Raw genomic sequence first — 19,213 nt, forward strand, 5'->3', positions numbered from 1 at the left:
CACTCCCTGTCACTTGGGAGATCCGCCAGCTCTGTTTACACAGGCGGGCGGATCTCCAAACTCGATTGCCCGACGATCGGGGAAGAGCAGCGGCAATCGCCGCCGCTCCTCCCCTGGCCCGACTCCCGCTGTGAATGAAAACAGCGGGAGCGCGCATACAGGGGGAGGAGTCCAGCGACGTAGTACTACGTCGCTGGACAATAACGAACCAGTACGCGGCAAGTGGTTAAACCACTTCTGGACCGTTAGGTTTTCCCCCTTAAAGGGTAACTCCACTTTCGTGGGGGAAAAAAAAATAGCAAATATAGAAAAAAAAACAATATAGCGTATACAACTGCGACGCAAATCGTTTTGTAATTGAATGTTATTATAAATGACCTTTCAGTGTGCAGCTGTTGTAATTTTCTGAAAATGCAATACAATATGGCCGCCTGGAGCTGTTCTGTACACAGAATGTATACTGACCACACCCACAGAAACATCATTTCCTGCTTGTGTGATTGGCTCACCAATTTTCCCAGAATTCTGCACTAAGATACAAGTCAGATTTCTGGCATCCCCTGCAACAAAAATGTCATTTTTGGTGAGATACTCCCAATAGGAACACATCTAAAGGGATGCAGGCCCAGCCACTTTCCTCATTAGAGCCCTGCAGTTGCACAGCTGATTGATAATTATGAAACCACTCCCATTAGACCCACTCAGCACAGAGGAACAAACAATGATTTCTTCAGAATAACAAAAGGTAGGAAAATTCACAACAAAGTTTGTTAAAATCCCTGCAATGTACATAGATCACCCAGAGGGGAATGTGGAAGTTTCAAATTTCAATATTTTATTCAGAATACAACATAGATGACATATCAAATTTTTAAACTGAGAAAATGAATCATTTTAAGTTGATTTTAAATTTCATGGCATCAACACATCTCAAACAAGTTGGGACAAGGCCATGTGTACCACGGTGTGGCCTCCCCTCTTCTTTTTATAACAGTCTGCAAATGTCTGGGGACTGAGGAGACAAGTTGCTCAAGTTTAGGAATAGGAATGTTGTCCCATTCTTGTCTAATACAGGCTTCTAGTTGCTCAACTGTCTTAGGTCTTCTTTGTCACATCTTCCTCTTTATGATGCGCCAAATGTTTTCCGGGGGGGGGCGCAGAATGGTGATCAGTGATGCGGCGTGTCACTCTGACACAGCGCATCTCCGATCTCGGTAAAGAGCCTAGGCTCTTTACCACGTGACCAGCTGTGTCCAATCACGGCTGGTCACATAGTAAATAGGAAGTGCCATTGATCGGCTTTCCTCAGTTCATGCCTGACAGGCACGAGTAGAGGAGAGCCAAACTGCGGCTCTCCTGACAGGGGGGGGGGGGTCCTGCACTGGTAATCAGAGCATTGATTACCAGTGCAGACCCTTGGAGGGGTGCCACTAGAACCACCAGGGATGCCCACATATGACCCCAGGGATGCCCACCAAGGCCACCAGGGATGGCAATCAGGGCTCAGGGAGACCGCTAGTACCCTCCCCATCAGTGCCGCCCGCCAGTGCCCTCCCCATCAGTACTGCCCACCAGTGCCCATCACTGCCATCTATCAGTGCTGGCCACCAGTGCCCATTATTGCCCACCAAAGCCGCCTATCAGTGCCCATTAGTGCCCATCAGTGCCACCCATCAGTGACGATCAGTGCCGCCTATTAGTGCCCACCAGTGCCACCTATCAGTGCCCATGAGCATTGCCTATGAGTGCCCACCAATGCCGTCTATCAGTGCCCATCAGTGCCTTTTATTAGTACCCACCAATGCTGCATATCAGTGCTACCTAGTAGTGCTGCATATCAGTGCTGCCTATCAATGCCGCTTATTAGTGCCACCCATCAGTGCCACCCCATCAGTGCCTGTCAGTGCGGCCTCATCAGTGCTCATCAGTGCAGGAAAAAAACGTATCTATTCACAAAATTTTATAACAAACAAAAAAAACTTTATTTGTTTAGCAAAACGAAAAAAAACTTGTGGTGATCAAATACCACCAAAAGAAAGCTCTATTTGTGGGGAATAAATTACACAAATTTGGTTTAGGTACAGTGTTGCATGACCGCGCAATTGTCATTCAAAATGCAACAGCGCTAAAAGCCATTAATTGGCCTGGGCAGGGAAGGGGGAAAAGTGCCCGGTATTGAAGTGGTTAAAAAAAAAAAAAAAAAAGTGTCTGAGCCACCAGAAAGGAGATGGTGCAGAACCATCATAAGAAAAGTCATCCAGGGCCAGCCAGTTACTTAGTAGCAGCGTTATGTAACCAGAAGCACTTCCCGCTGGTTGGGGCCTAGGAAAAGGCGGATAGTAAATCTGCACTGTGCAGTGTGTAATTCTTTAGGCCTGCAGATTAACACTACAATGAGCTTCTCCCACCTCCTCCCCAACCACACATCACACTGACTTGTAGTTGTGTAAGGAGCTTTAAATAGAACAAGAGTTTTCTAAGGTCAGCGCACTCAGGCGGCCCGGCCTGGAATGCGGCTCTGGATATTTTCAGCCGTGGTGTATGCAAATAGTCTATACGTTGAGCTACTATGTATAGCTGGGAAATAGAAAACATGTGCTACTGCCAGTATGAATGAATGAGTGGAGGCTGCCGGGGATTACCGCCGAGCCTGTGAACAGCACACGGCCGCCGCGAGAAGAAAAACTTTTTTTTTTTGATTGCTTTGACGTAATCCCGCCATCCACAATTACTGCGCAATTCCAGAGCCAGTCTACGGCAGTGTGGGGCCTTCTCTTCTGCGGAGGCCTTCCCTTTATTACATACTGTAAATGCAAAAATTATTACGTTTTAATTAAAAAAAAAAAAAACAACACAATCATATACATTATTTCACAAAAGTGAGTACACCCCTCACATGTTTGTAAATATTTTATTCTATCTTTTCATGTGATAACACTGAAGAAATGACACTTTGCTACAATGTAAAGTAGTGAGTGTAGAGCTTGTATAAGTGCCGGTTCACACTACCATGGCACGACTTCGGGGGCGACCTGTGAAGTCACATGCACCGCGACTTCAGCGCGACTTGCACGGACTTCATATAACGGAAGTCAATGCAAGTCGCTCCAATGTCGCCCCGAAGTAGTACAGGAACTATTTTCTAAGTCGGAGCGACTTGAGTTGCTCCTATTAGAACTGTTCCCGTAGCACAGAATGGACCGCGACTTTCGCCTGACAAGTTGCGGTATTGTGAACCGACACTAACAGTGTAAATTTAGACGTATGAAAGCTACCAGCATTGCTGCAGAGGTTGAAGGGGTGGGGGGGGGGGGGGTCAGCCTGTCAGTGCACAGACCATACGCCGCACACTGCATCAAATTGGTCTGCATGGTGGTGGGAGTGCCATGGTCTGGGGCTGCATGAGTGCTGCCGGCACTGGGGAGCTACAGTTCATTGAGGGAACCATGAATGCCAACATGTACTGTGATATACTGAAGCAGAGCATTATCCCCTCCCTTCGGAGACTGGGCCGCAGGGCAGTATTCCAAAATGATAACGACACCAAACACACCTCCAAGACAATCACTGCCTTGCTAAAGAAGCTGAGGGTAAAGGTGATGGGCTGGCCAAGCATGTCTCCAGACCTAAACCCTATTGAGCATCTGTGGGGCATCCTCAAATGGAAGGTGGAGGAGCGCAAGGTCTCTAACATCCACCAGCCTTGTGATGTTGTCATGGAGAAGTAGAAGAGGACTCCAGTGGCAACCTGTGAAGCTCTGGTGAACTCCATGCCCAAGAGGGTTAAGGCAGTGCTGGAAAATAATGGTGGCCACACAAAACACACTTTGGGTCCAACTTGGACATTTTCACTTAGGGGTGTACTCACTTTTGTTTCCAGCGGTTTAGACATTAATGGCTGCGTGTTGAGTTAGTTTGAGGGGACAGCAAATTTACACTGTTATACAAGCTGTACACTCACTACTTTACATTGTAGCAAAGTGTCATTTCTTCAATGTTGTCACATGAAAAGATAGAATAAAATATTTACAAAAATGTGACGGGTGTACTCACTTTGGTGAGATACTGTAAGTGGTTATTTCTGCGTATTGTGTAAAAAGGCTGTTTGATCCTGTCTTCTCTGATCCTCCCCTTCTTCCACAGTCCCCAATCCATGTCCTGATAGTAGGGAGCCTTAGGGGTACTCTGCACATGCTCAGTTTGGTGTGTATTGCTAGAGATTTGTTTTTTCTTGGGAGGGTGCATGTGATCAGCACAGGGCCAACCAGCACTGTCCGGACAGAGGGTCGGGGTCCTGCAGCCCCATAGGACAATCAGAGGAGAATGAAGACTCCTCTTACAAGCTTTAACCAGACACTGATAAGAAGTCACAAGACTGCTATATACTGCTAATGAGAAAAGGTATTTAGTAGTTTATATTTACTAAAACAATTGCATTTCCATGTTCTGTGTACTGTGGGACACCAGATATAGTGAATGCAGGCTCCTGGGGAGACCAGATATAGTGAATGCAGGCTCCTGGGGAGTCCAGATATAGTGAATGCAGGCTCCTGGGGAGATCAGATATAGTGACTGCAGGCTTCTGGGGAGACCAGATATAGTGAATGCAGGCTCCTGGGGAGACCAGATATAGTGAATGCAGGCTAATGGGGAGACCAGATATAGTGAATGCAGGCTCCTGGGGAGACCAGATATAGTAACTGCAGGCTCCTGGGGAGAGCAGATATAGTGAATGCAGGCTCCTGGGGAGACCAGATATAGTGAATACAGGCTCCTGGGGAGACCAGATATAGTAACTGCAGGCTCCTGGGGAGAGCAGATATAGTGAATGCAGGCTGCTGGGGAGTCCAGATATAGTGAATGCAGGCTCCTGGGGAGATCAGATATAGTGAATGCAGGCTCCTGGGGAGACCAGATATAGTGAATGCAGGCTCCTGGGGAGATCAGATATAGTGAATGCAGGCTCCTGGGGAGACCAGATATCATAGGCGTGCGCAGGGGGTGTGCCAGGTGTGCCTGGGCACACCCTAATCACTACATGCCATGACGATTCCCCCTACTGCCCAGGTTTCCTCCATATTACGCCCCCCACCTGCAGTGCTGCTGGCTTCCCTCCTTTCCCCCAGGTTGCTGCGGGGAAAGTTTAAGGATGGAGAGCAGGGGAAGCCAGTGCCTTCCTTTTATAAATGAACACAGGGAACCTACTCACCCACTACACATTCATTCATAACTGAGGCATAGTAAACTGTTTTCTATGCTTCAATTTGTGAATGAACAGGAAGCTGCTCAGCACAGAGCACTTCCCATTCATTCACTGTCCAGTGCAGCTGAAGCTGCAGAGAAATGTGTGTTTGAGATTTGGGGTGCACACCCTAATGCAATTGGCTGCGCACACCTATGCCAGATATAGTGAATGCAGGCTCCTGGGGAGACTAGATATAGTAACTGCAGGCTCCTGGGGAGAGCAGATATAGTGAATGCAGGCTCCTGGGGAGACCAGATATAGTGACTGCAGGCTCCTGGGGAGACCAGATATAGAGAATGCAGGCTCCTGGGAAGATCAAATATAGTGACTGCAGGCTCCCGGGGAGACCAGATATAGAGAATGCAGGCTCCTGGGTTTAGTAACACTTTAAGCTTGATTTTGTCTGTTGACAGACAATTTTGTTAATAGGAAGGGTTACAACCGCTTTAATTTTTTCCCCGCCACGATACAAAGATTGAATTGATCAACAGTTACATTATATGCTATATACTGCTGATGAAAAAAGGTATTTAGTAGTTTATATTTACTAAAACTTTGCATTTCCATGTTCTGTGTACTGTGGGAGACCAGATATAGTGACTGCAGGCTCCTGCGGAGACCAGATATAGTGAATGCAGGCTTCCGGGGAGACCAGATATAGTGAATGCAGGCTCCTGGGGAGACCAGATATAGTGAATGCCGGCTCCTGGGGAGACCAGATATAGTGAATGCAGGCTTCCGGGGTGACCAGATATAGTGAATGCAGGCTCCTGGGGAGACCAGATATAGTGAATGCAGAGACCCCTGGGGAGATCAGATATAGTGAATGCAGGCTTCCGGGGTGACCAGATATAGTGAATGCCGGCTCCTGGGGAGACCAGATATAGTGAATGCAGGCTCCTGGGGAGACTAGATATAGAGAATGCAGGCTCCTGGGGAGACCAGATATAGTGAATGCAGAGTCCTGGGGAGACCAGATATAGTGAATGCAGAGTCCTGGGGAGGCCAGATATAGTGAATGCAGGCTCCTGGGGAGACCAGATATATTGAATGCAGACCCCTGGGGAGACCAGATATAGTGAATGCAGGCTCCTGGGGAGACCAGATATAGTGAATGCAGGTTCCTGGGGAGACCAGATATAGTGAATGCAGACCCCTGGGGAGACCAGATATAGTGAATGCAGGCTCCTGGGGAGACCAGATATAGTGAATGCAGATGCCTGGGGAGACCAGATTTAGTGAATGCAGACTCCTGGGGAGACCAGATATAGTGAATGCAGGTTCCTGGGGAGACCAGATATAGTGAATGCAGACTCCTGAGGAGACCAGATATAGTGAATGCAGACTCCTGGGGAGACCAGATATAGTGAATGCAGTCTCCTGGGGAGACCAGATATAGTGAATGTAGGCTACTGGGTTTAGTAACACTTTAAGCTTGATTTTGTCTGTTGACAGACAATTTTGTTAATAGGAAGGGTTACAACCGCTTTCATTTTTTTCACCGCCACGATACAAAGATTGAATTGATCAACAGTTACATTGGTATGTTTTGAGGGAACTTTCAGATGAAGAAATATTCAACGTAAAAATGGCTCTTCTCTTATGTCAACAGCTTTTGGCTCCTGAGTGGAAATGTGAAAATGTTCAGATAGCTGCTAGAAGCAGAACGAGGATGGGAAAATTCATCCACAGAAATACTTAACAGCTGGTATGTAAAAATGTAAAAGTCACATTAAAAGCTCACGCTCATGTACACCTGACAATCAGAACATGCACTCAATAAGAATGCATAATAGATTCCTTTCCATAAAGAGTTCACTTCTACATCTACTTACTTCAGTCTCGTGATTATTAATATCAGAAAAAAAAAATCATTTTCTTATTCTCTGCAAGGAAAACCTGTTGCTTTTACACACTTTTTTGTGTACAGGTGCACTCCAGTCAAACTCCGGCCTTCTCTCCAGTCTTGCATAATTGTACCGGCTCCTCTCCTGGACCGAAACAGCTTAGGCTCCATGTACACGGGACGTTGTTAAAAGTCCCTTTGAATGCTGGAATTTTTAGGACGTTTGAAACGTCCGTTCGGTCGCGTTTGTACCCGCGTTTAGCGGCATTTGCGGGCGTTTGCGTTTAGAAGCATTCCTAGAGGTCAAAAAAATTATTCCCCTTTAAAATGGAAAAACGCGAACGCTAAACGCGGGTCATCGCGTTCAGACGCGTTTGAAACGCCGGGAAACACACGTTCGAACGCAAATAATTGCGTTCTAAAAAAAGTCCCTGAACGCAACTGCCTGCAAATGACTGTAAACGACCTGGTGTACATGGACAGATAAGAGAAAATGTAGATGGGTTCAGGGGCTTCTGAAAAAAACGCCCAACTGCTCCTAAACGGCCATTTCCAGCGTCCCGTGTACATGGAGCCTAACTCTGATATGGCTGCACACTGTCAGCTTCTCATAATGAAGCTGCTGCAAGTCAGATGTAGCCTGCCTCCTTTCCTGTCTGGAGGATATCCAGCATCATCTCTTTCCTACCCAGCCTGACTGTCCCTGCACTGACCCTTTTGTTCAATGGATTTCAGTTCTTTCAATCATGGAGGCTCAGCATTAGATGAAGGTGTTACCTAGGGTGGTCTGCGTGCCAAAAAAAGTACTGTCAGGGGTTTTATCCAGTCTATACACAAGCCTTTCTTAACCAGTGTTCCTCAAGAAGTTGTTGGGGCTCCTTGAGCAATGAGCAATATCAGCCTCTCGGATAAGTTACCACTGACACCACTGACCATTATAGGTATACAGTATGTAAGAGAACGGGGGGAATTATTCCCAATGACCACCAATGTAAGGAGCATTCTTTCCTCTGACCACCAATTTAAGGAGCACTCTTCCCACTGACCACCAATGTAAGGAGTATTCTTCCTACCGACCACCAATTTAAGGAGCACTCTTCCCACTGATCACCAATGTAGGGAGAGTTCTTCTCACTGATCACCAATGTAAGGAGAATTCTTCTCACTGATCACCAATGTAGGGGGAATTCTTCCTACTGACTGCTAATGTAAGAAGCATTCTTCCCACTGACCACCAATATAAGGAGCATTCTTCTCACTGACCACCAATGTAAGGAATATTCTTCTCATTGACCACCAATGTAAGGAACATTCTTCTCATTGACCACCAATGTAAGGAACATTCTTCTCATTGACCACCAATGTAAGGAACATTCTTCTCATTGACCACCAATGTAAGGAACATTCTTCTCATTGACCACCAATGTAAGGAACATTCTTCTCACTGGCCACCAATGTCAGGAGCATTCTTCCCACTGACCACCAATATAAGGAGTATTCTTCCCACTGACACCAATGTAGGGGGAATTCTTCCCACTGACCGCTAATGCAAGGCACATTCTTCCCACTGACCACTAATGAATGGAGCATTCTTCCCCCTGACCACCAATGTAAGGAGCATTCTTCTCACTGACCACCAACGTAAGGAGCATTCTTCCCACTGACCACCAATGTAAGGAGCATTCTTCCCACTGACCACCAATATAAGGAGTATTCTTCCCACTGACCACCAATGTAAGGAGCATTCTTCCCACTGACCACCAATATAAGGAGTATTCTTCCCACTGACCACCAATGTAAGGAGCATTCTTCCCACTGACCACCAATATAAGGAGTATTCTTCCCACTGACCACCAATGTAAGGAGCATTCTTCCCACTGACCACCAATATAAGGAGTATTCTTCCCACTGACCACCAATGTAAGGAGCATTCTTCCCGCTGACCACCAATGTAAGGAGCATTCTTCCCACTGACCACCAATATAAGTAGTATTCTTCCCACTGACACTAATGTAGGGGGAATTCTTCCCACTGACCGCTAATGTAAGGAGCATTCTTCCCACTGACCACCAATATAAGTAGTATTCTTCCCACTGACACGAATGTAGGGGGAATTCTTCCCACTGACCACTAATGTAAGGAGCATTCTTCCCACTGACCACCAATGTAAGGAGCATTCTTCTCACTGACCACCAATATAAGGAGCATTCTTCCCACTGACCACAATGTTTTTTTCCTGTGAGCTGTAGATATAGTAGGGCTAGTAGGGGTGCCAAGAAAGACACTTTAAGCTGCACTATACTGTGGTGTTCTTTACTGGCACTAGGACATGTCACTTTATGTTTTACTTACACTAGGGGCCTTTTCACCAGCCAGCAAGTTCTATGCTAGCCAAAAGGCCAGCTGTGCATTATACATAGCACCATTTTTTTTTGTTAATGCATGTAAATATTGATTCATGGGCACTTATACTGCACGTTTGTGTTGTTTTTTATATTTTCGCACAGAGAGTGCAGGCTATCAGGATCCTGCCATGATGTCTGAGGGAGTTTCTCTGGCCTTTAACCTCTCCCCAACCTGGAGGGGCCTTTCTTCGGGAGAGCCCCTCACCAAGTTCTTGGTAGACCAGCTTGGTTGGTCCCTAAGGAGTGGGTTCCACCTAGCTTTGGCCTAAATAGACCATAGTCATACCTTGCCCCCGTCAGAAGCCTTGCGTCCTAGGGGGTTCATGGTTAGGGGCCCTTCCTCTTCAGAGGTTTGACCAATTCTGTACCCTCTATGCACTTTTTTTGTGTGCAGTGATTTCACGGTTCACTTTTTTTTGTCCGACAAAGTACTGTGCCGCAGAAGGGGTTTCTTGAGCCTGGAGCTGTAGATATAGTAGGGCTAGTAGGGGTGCCAAAAAAGACCCTCCACACCACACCATGGGGCTCTTCACTGGAACTAGGTCACTTCACTTTATGCTTTACTGCACTACGCCTCTTGGCCAGGTCTTTTGGCCAAAAGGCCCACTGTGTAGTATACATAGTTTTTGCACAGAGATGCAGGTTGCAGGCTATCGGGGTCCTGCCATGATGCCAGAAGAAGGTTCTGTGGCCTTTAACCTCTCCTCAACCTGGAGGGATCTTTCTTTAAGAAAGTTCCTTGCTAAGTTCTTGGTTGGACTCTAAGGAGTGGGGTCTACTTAGCTGCCGCCTAGGTGGACAATAGGCATAGGCATACCTTGCCCCCATCAAGGGAGCCTTGCATCTCAGTAGGTTCAGGGTTGGAGGCCCTTTCTCTTTGAAGGTTTGGCTATTTCTGTACCCTCTGTGCACTTTTTGATTTCACAGTTCACTTTTTTTGTCTGACAAAGAACTGCACTGGTTGAGAGGTTCCTCCATGTTTAAAAGTTCAAGCGGTACCTCCACGCTCAAATGGTTGAGAGGTTCCTCCATGTTTAAAAGTTTGAGCGGTACCTCCACGTTCAAAAGGTTGAGAGGCTCCTCCATGTTCAAAAGGTTGAGCGTTACCTCCATGTTCAAAAGGTTGAGAAAAGCAGCTATACACTATACAAAACTAAAAACAAAACGATTTTGCTTGAGATATGCACCAAACTGCTTCTTGGTTTATGAGCACATTCTGTCATAGGCGTCGGAGACAGAAATTGCCCAGAACACACTGAATTGAGAAGAAGCTTTGGTCTACAGTAAAAAGTCTGCTGATCCAATGTAACAAATAAAACTTGGATGATAGGTAAACTGAGGGCTTTTATCATTTAGCAGTTGGCATTAGCAGTTGGCTGATTTTATTTGTTGCCTAGGGCTGGCTGCCCTTTATGCATGGCCTGAGAGTTGTACAGAAACACTGAGCCTTTGTTATATACCACCAAACTCCGCTGCATCTAAAAATATCCTTATATTTTACAGTAGGTGAGAGGACAAATATCAGCCGGTCATGCTTTTATACCGGCCACACACAGTGATTCCACAAAGTAATCTGACAGACAATACAAGCACAGAGTCATGTCAGTAAACGCCTCCGGACCACCAGCAACTGCAGAACACCAACAGCTGATGGTTGTGACCTCCATGGCCTGAGGGAGGCGCACTCACACAGACCTTCTACATCGCCGAAGGACCATAGTTCAGTGAACACAGGACCTGCATATCCTTCTGACTGTGCTCTTATTACACTATACATTTTTATTTTGTTTCCAATTATAGCTGTTTTCATTTAGGTATTGATCTGTAATTATATTTATAAATGTTTTGGTGGTTGTACATTTCCTGCAGCCTGTTCTCTGTTTTGTTCCACAAAAAAAAACAACAAAAATCTGTGTCAATTAAAGGATCAATACACCCAAAGCCGATATTTTCTGGTTTGATTGAATAGTTAAAGCCCAGCTTTGGGAATTACACAACAAATACCCTTGTAGGGTCCCCACTCCCCACCCCCTTCACATTGCAAGTGCTAAATGCTCATTATCCCCTACCCACCGCCACCTCCCGGGCCTTTAGGAGGTTCTAAATGCTGGGAGGCGGAGATGGGCATTCCAGTTATGTGACTGCTGTGATTGGCAGTCATATGTTTGGAAAGCTCCCAATTGCAAGTATGCATCGGGAGCTTTCCGATACCTGCTGGTTACTGTGCCGGTTGCATGCACTCAGCACAGCTGATGGTTGTGACCTCCATGGCCTAAGGGAGGCGCACTCACCCAGACCTTCTATCTACATCACCGAAGGACCATAGTTCAGGGAACACAGGACCTGCATATCCTTCTGACTGTGCTCTTATTACACTATTGCATCGGGAGCTTTCCGATACTTGCCGGTTACTGTGTCGGTTGCATGCACTCAGCACAGCTGATGGTTGTGACCTCCATGGCCTAAGGGAGGCGCACTCACCCAGACCTTCTATCTACATCACCGAAGGACCATAGTTCAGGGAACACAGGACCTGCATATCCTTCTGACTGTGCTCTTATTACACTATTGCATCGGGAGCTTTCCGATACTTGCCGGTTACTGTGCCGGTTGCACGCACTCAGTGCAGTAATGTGTTTACATAGAGCCACATATATGCAGCCTCTCTGCGTTAAAGTCCACCTGCCAAGAGGCCAAATATTTACGTACTGCCGGCAGGAAGCAGTTAAAGTAGAACTAAAGGAAAAATCTTTTTTATCCCCAAGTTAGATAGAGTAACGGAAGGTTATAACCCCCGTCAGGGTTTTTTGCCATCTGTGTCCAGTTGTGAAAATTTCCCCTCACGTCCTGTCCCATGGCTACAACAGGAAGTGAGAGGAAATCCCTCAAATGTGAGGGAAATCCCTAGTTCTCACGAGAACTATCTTCCCCGTTGGAAGATTTATTCATCTTTTATTGACAGTCGAACATTTTGGATTTTCTTTCACTTTCCATGATAACAGTCACCGGCACAAATCGAGAAGGTGAATCTCTTTAAGCGGGACAGCAGTAACAACCTGATAGGTGTTCTAATCCCTTTTCACTCCAAAAGTAAATGTAGCACCCTCCTAGGTAGGTGCTGGTGAGAGAGTATAGTTTTGAGCTCTGTCTTTTTCCCAGAGGAGTTGCAGGTAAATCTATATTGCTCTCTGCATACCAGGGAGCAGAATCGATTAGTGAACTCTGCTCATTGTGCTCAGTATGCGATTCATTCAGTCTGAAGAGTTTTTCACGCTGGTCCAATAGGGAGGCATGTTGGACAGTGGGAGGAAGCCTGACAAATGGGTGCATAGGCTTTTGATACAGTCCTAGTGATTGGCAGAGGGCAGGTCGCCTCGGTGCATTCTGGGATACTATATAAAAGCCAGGAGCACATGTGCTGCGTGGTCTTTGGCTGGAGAGCAGAGTCCCGGAGGGAGAGGGGCCGCTGTTTCCCCTCTGTAGAGGTGTCATGCGGTCGCAGGAGGTCGGCCTGAGGACTGGAGGACCGGTTGAGAGGAGCTGAACCCTGAGGTCCAGGAAAGCGGACTGAGAGGGGAGACACTGGAGACCCTGGGACTACAGTATCGTGAGTACAGGGACTCGTGTCAAGGGACCTGACCTGAGGGGGGCCACCCCTGCTTGTAGGGTAGTCAGTGGACGGGTGTCAGCAGAGGAAGAGAAAGAGGATACTGGGGAGAGTGTCCTGAAGATAATTGTCTGTTAACCGAGTCGTCTTAAGGAAAAGAGACTCAATTCAAATTCATCCATAGTGGCAGGGTGAATCAACAGCCTGGCTGTATCAGAAGATAGGAGTCCTCAACATTGTCTACAGTTAAATTGGAGTATCCCACTATTTCCTTCTCCTATCCCCATTTTACAATTAACCACAAAACAACCAAATACCCCTGGACTGATTATTGGAGTGAACTAAAGAGAAGAAATGAAGAACTTGTATCTGTCATGAGTGTGTGCTGGTAACTCAGGGGGACCCATAGAGAAAATAACTGGCAGTCCTTACGGGGGCAGTGCTACATAAAAAAAAGATTTTTAGGAACACAGGTCTCTGTGTTTATGCAGAAAGCCCCTCCCCCACAGTTAGAAAGCACCCCCTAGGGACACATTTAACCCTTTGATTGCCCCTGGTGTTAACCCCTTCCCTGCCAGTGTCACTAGTACAGTAACAGTGCATATTTTTAGCACTGATTACTGTAGTAATGTCACTGGTCCCCCCCAAAAGAGTCAAAAATGTAAGTTAGGGGTCCGAACTGTCCGAAAAATTGCAGAACGCCGCCATTACTAGTAAAAAATAAATAAATAAAAATGACATAAATCTTTCCCCTAGATTGTAGATGCAATAAGTTTTGCGCAAACCAATCAATATACACTTATTGGGAGTTTTTTTTTACCAAAAATATGTAGCAGAATACAAATTGGCCTAAAATGATGAAAAAATTAGATTTTTTTTTTTTTTATTGGGAATGTTATATAGCAGAAAGTAAAAAATATAGTTTTTTTTTTTTTTCCAGAATTGTCGCACTTTTTTGTTTATAGCGCAAAAAATAAAAATCACACAGGTAATCAAATACCACCAAAAGAAAGCTCTATTTGCAGCAAAAAAAGGACAATAATTTTGTTTGGATACAGCGTCGCACGACCGCGCAATTGTCAGTTAAAGTAACAGTGCTGTATCGCAAAAAATGGCCTGGTCATTAACCACTTGCCGACCGCCACCCGACTATATACGGCGCCGGTCAGCCCCTCCCAGGCAAAGTGACGTACCGGTACGTCACTAGCCTGGGAGCGAATAGCGGGCGAGCACGCGCCGCCAGAGGCGCGCTCCCATCCCCGCTCGTACCCGACGAAGCCGGCGCGTGTGACCGGCAGACCCGATGTGAAAAAAATTGTTATTTTTGCAAAATTGTCGCTATTTTATTGTTTATAGCGCATGATCAAAAAATTGCACAGGTGATCAAATACCACCAAAAGAAAGCTCTAGTTGTGGGAAAAAAAGGACGTCAAATTCGTTTGGGTACAGCGTCGCACGACCGCTCAATTGTCCGTTAAAGTCACGCAGTGCCGAATCGCAAAGTACCCCCTGGTCGGGAAGGGGGTAAAATCTTCCGGGGCTTAAGTGGTTAAGGGGGCAAAACCTTCTGGTCCAGAAGTGGTTAAAGTTCAACTGCACCCTACTACCCCTCCTGATTTCCTTCCCCCCCCCCCCACCCTGGATACCCCCTAGTATTTCTTTACTTACTTGCCTTATTTCCAAAGTCAATTGATGCACAGGGTCCTCTACCTCTGTTCTCTGCATCACTCTACTGGAGAGGGCAGGTCACAGTGGTGACAACCCTTCAGGCGGTGTGTCCATGAGGTCTTGCTCTCCAGGAAACATGTAGAATAAGCCTGTGCTTTGTGTGTAATTAATGATAATACAACGTTGAGGACACGTACTGGCACTCTGTAGCATTACCTGTGACCTTTGCTGGAAATAACTGAACGCAATCACATAGAGTATTCACATGTTTGGTCATATAGTATATAGTGTGATGGTCGAACTGTTGACCATATAGTATATTTTCTGTTTAGGCATTTCCTTTTGATTTGTTTAATCCCCTTGCTAAAAGATTTGTAATTGTTAAGGTGGTCTTGTGATAAGGACACCCCAGCTGGACAGCTAACTTTGTGACCTCCATTTTCTCCACCGCAGGTAAGCAATACAGCCTGGTCACCAACCTGCCCATGACCTAATGACTGCAAAATCATAAAGTATTACTACAATAAGGTCATTGTTTTGCTTTCTGCACATTTGAGAGAGATCAAGGGAAGGAGAACTGAATTTAATGAAATAAAAGATAGCCTTTGATTTCTTTAACTCCAGGCTGAGGTCTGGTTGAGCCTTCTACAACTCCGGGCTTTGCATTGACACTTCCTGGGTGAGGTCACTTAAGATCGGGGCTCTGTTAGTGTGATGTATCGTGTTTATTGTTTCCTGGGCCTGTTCTTGCTTTCTCTACAGTGCTGCAGCTGATGCTTCGAAAACATTATACTGTTATGAAGCAGGCTCTGCGGAAGCATAGATCTGGAGAACCTCCCAGATGGAACATAGAGGAGCACTCCTCCACATGGAAGAGATCATTTACATCTTGATGATGCAGCTTAAGATAATTATAATGGCAGTTTGCGTGCATCAGGGTGTCTTTTGAAGTGAAATGATGATAGGAGTTCATATTTACAAAGCACCTTCACGGCCCGCCGCTGATCACAATGGCCCTGCGAGGAGTTGGGATGGCTGCCGCTGGGGTGGAATATGGTGGAGGGGTAACCTCTCTCTGAAGTCACACAAGGTAGCCGCGAGACAAATACCGGAGCTGTAATGTTCAATTATTCTGAGATAAATAGAGGCACGTGAGGACAAATCAGGCGAACAACTTATTCCCGCTGCAAAGTGAACTTCTTTCTTTGCACAGGAGAGGACATTACATGTCACATGGTATTATAGATAATGATCTGATTTTATCGCGCCCACATCAAGGTCTAATGAGAACACAGTGCAGAAACTCCGATACGATGTCTTGGGAATCTTCTAAGTGATTTGCCAAGAAAAATTAGGGAGTACAACCGCTAATGTTTTGATGAGGTGGGCAAACAAGAACCAAAGTGCTGTCGGTTTAACCCCTTCCCACTGGGTGTATGCACATATGTGGCAGCACAGTGGTGGGCCTTTTTCTGCACTCTTCTCATCGGCAGGTAAGCAATTCAGCCTAATCACCAACCTGCCCACAGCCTAATAATACAAAACGTGTGCAGCGCTAAATAAAACCTATACACAGGCTAAAATAAATAAAGTCCAAACAGTATGGTGCATATGCAAGCAATCACAATCCAAAGTGAGAATCCCCCTAAATACAGATGGAAAACAATCACAGATGGTGGATCCTTATGGAGAACCAGTCCTATATGGATAGTGGCTGCTAAATAGCGATGTAAACCAAAAAGAAGCCTTCACCAGACAACCAAAAGTGTGGCAGCTTACCAGAAAGCACGGATCCCCATAACAGAAATCTACACTAGCTCCAAAGGTAGCTGGAAACCCTGGGTGTTATCCTCCACAACACAGATGGTGTCCACTCCCCTCAGATGCATTCACCTTCCTGGTGTATGGATCTAGGCTCCAAAAATGCAACTTTTCCAGAGTTCCACACTAGAGACATTCATCTCCAGGCTTCTGTATACTCAGGTATGTCGGATTCTCTCAATCTCACCCCCATCCAGTCCTGCTCCGACCAATAGCATCTTTTGGTCAGCCTAATGACTGGAAAATCAGGAAGCATCACCCTAATGAGGGCATTGATTTGCTTTCTGTCCCTTTAAAGGAGATCAAAGACAGTTTTAAACAAACAGCACCCTGCAGTGCAATACAACCTGATTGGCCATTGCAGTTAAGCAATCAACCCATCCCCAACCTGTCCACCAACTGCCTCTGACTCGATCTGCATAAAGAAAACAAAGGGGACCTTTACCTGTGTCACACCCTGATGTTATGATATGTATACAAAATGCAATTAGCCATTTTCCCTCCCCGATGTCATGTGACTCGTTAGTGTTACAAGGTCTCAGGAGTGAATGGGGAGCAGGTGTATTAAATTTGGTGTTATCGCTCTCACTCTCTCATACTGGTCACTGGAAGTTCAACATGGCATCTCATGGCAAAGAACTCTCTGAGGATCTGAAAAAAAATAATTGTTGCTCTACATAAAGATGGTCTAGGCTACAAGAAGATTGCCAAGACCCTGAAACTGAGCTGCAGTATAGTGGCGAAGACCATACAGCAGTTTAACAGGACAGGTTCCACTCAGAACAGGCCTCGCCATGGTTGACCAAAGAAGTTGAGTTCACGTGCTCAGCATCATATCAAGGGGTTGTCTTTGGGAAATAGACGTATGAGTGCTGCCAGCATTGCTGCAGAGGTTGAAGGGCTGGGGGGTCAGCCTGTCAGTGCTCAGACCATACGCCGCACACTGCATCAAATTGGTCTGCATTGCTGTCATCCCAGAAGGAAGCCTCTTCTAAAGATGGTGCACAAGAAAGACTGCAAACAATTTGCTGAAGACAAGCAGACTAAGGAGATGGATCACTGGAACCATGTCCTGTGGTCGAATGAGACCAAGATAATGTAGAATCAATCTAATGATCAAGGTGTATGTGTCCTTTGCTGGTCAACACATTTCACAAACTGCTTCCTCAGGACCAACAGCAGGTATATCACATTCTAATGCATTGCGGTAAGAGCGTACTTATGTCACATACATCGGGGCAGACACGGGACCAGCATCTCATTAGATCATATCCATTATGTCAGTATACTTATACTCAAAATTCCTAGTCTATATGAAATAGGATTCCAACATGTATGGAGAAAAGGAATATAATCACCATGGGTATAAGTCACCAAGATCGACCCCATTCTAGTTCTTGATAGTATTGTATTGTTCATTCTTTATACCTTAAGATATGGAATTCATTTGTGAAGAACCGCTGCTTCTTTGCTCAGGCTGATGCATAAAGCAGCTTTCTTTTCTTCAGCGAAGTATCAAGGAACAATACTATTAACAACTAGAATGAGTTGTTGATTATATTCCTTTTCTCCATACATGTCCGAATTCAATTTCATATAAACTCGGAATATTATTGAGTATAAGTACACTGACATAATAGATATGATCTAATGAGATGCTGGTCCCCTACGTCCGCCCCCCAGACGTATGTGACATAAGTACGCTCTTACCGCAATGCATCAGAATGAGATATACCTGCTGTTACAGGTCCTGAGGAAGCTGTTTTCGAAACACGTTGACCAGCAAAGGACACACACACCTTGATTATTGGATTGATCCTACATAGGTATCTGTACTAGAATCTCCACAAGGATACTGTTATCACCTTTTTTTACTGTTTGTCTTTCTTTTATGTTTTGACGCCTTAGGCGCCTTTTTGATGTATAATAAAATGTGATATTTTTATATATAAAAAATCTGTCAGTGCCATTAAAATCCACCTCAAACAAGACTGTATCTTGCAAACCATTTTTTATAAATATAAGATCCTTTTTTGTTTGTTTTTAGGGGACCGGATCGGAGGTAGGCAGGTGTAAACGGACCAAAGTCTGTTTACACTCATTGGTCCAGAGGGGTGAATGGACTGTCCCATCAGGTCCACCTCGGTAGTGTGAAAGTTACTGAACCACAGCAAGGAAAAATCTTGCCTAGTACTAGTGTCTGGCCCACCAAAAAGAGGAACCCATGGGGTGAAGGTAGAGAGTATAATGTTGACTGAAAGGCCATGTTGGTTCTTGCAGTTCTATATTATTATATGGCACCAACAGTTTACGCAGTGTTTTACAACATAAGGGCATACAGTACAATTACAATACACTTGAATACAGTAGGAATCAAAGGGCCCTGATCATTAGAGCTTACAATCTATGTTCCTGAAAGGGATCTACTGTTGAAGGAGGGGTCTATTGTTGCTGGCTGTTGGGGATCTATTGTTGCTGGAGGAAATCTATTTTAGATGGCAGTTTATTGTTGTTGGTAGGTCTATTGTTGCTGGTGGGGGAACTATTGTTGTTGGTTGGGCTTATGTTGCTGGGAGGGTCAATTGTTGCTGGTATGGATCTACTGTTGAGGGAGTGGTCTA

At 45.6% G+C, this 19,213-nt stretch overlaps 1 protein-coding gene across 1 annotated transcript in view; it reads right to left on the reverse strand.

Moving 5' to 3' along the window:
• The window catches only part of ZBTB20 (zinc finger and BTB domain containing 20), a 1,486,592-nt gene that overhangs the window by 542,995 nt on the left and 924,384 nt on the right, over window positions 1–19,213 (reverse strand). The gene's annotated exons all lie outside the window — the stretch shown is intronic.

Source organism: Pelophylax lessonae, assembly GCF_965119305.1.
Source record: "Pelophylax lessonae genome assembly, chromosome: 2".
Taxonomy (NCBI): domain Eukaryota; kingdom Metazoa; phylum Chordata; class Amphibia; order Anura; family Ranidae; genus Pelophylax; species Pelophylax lessonae.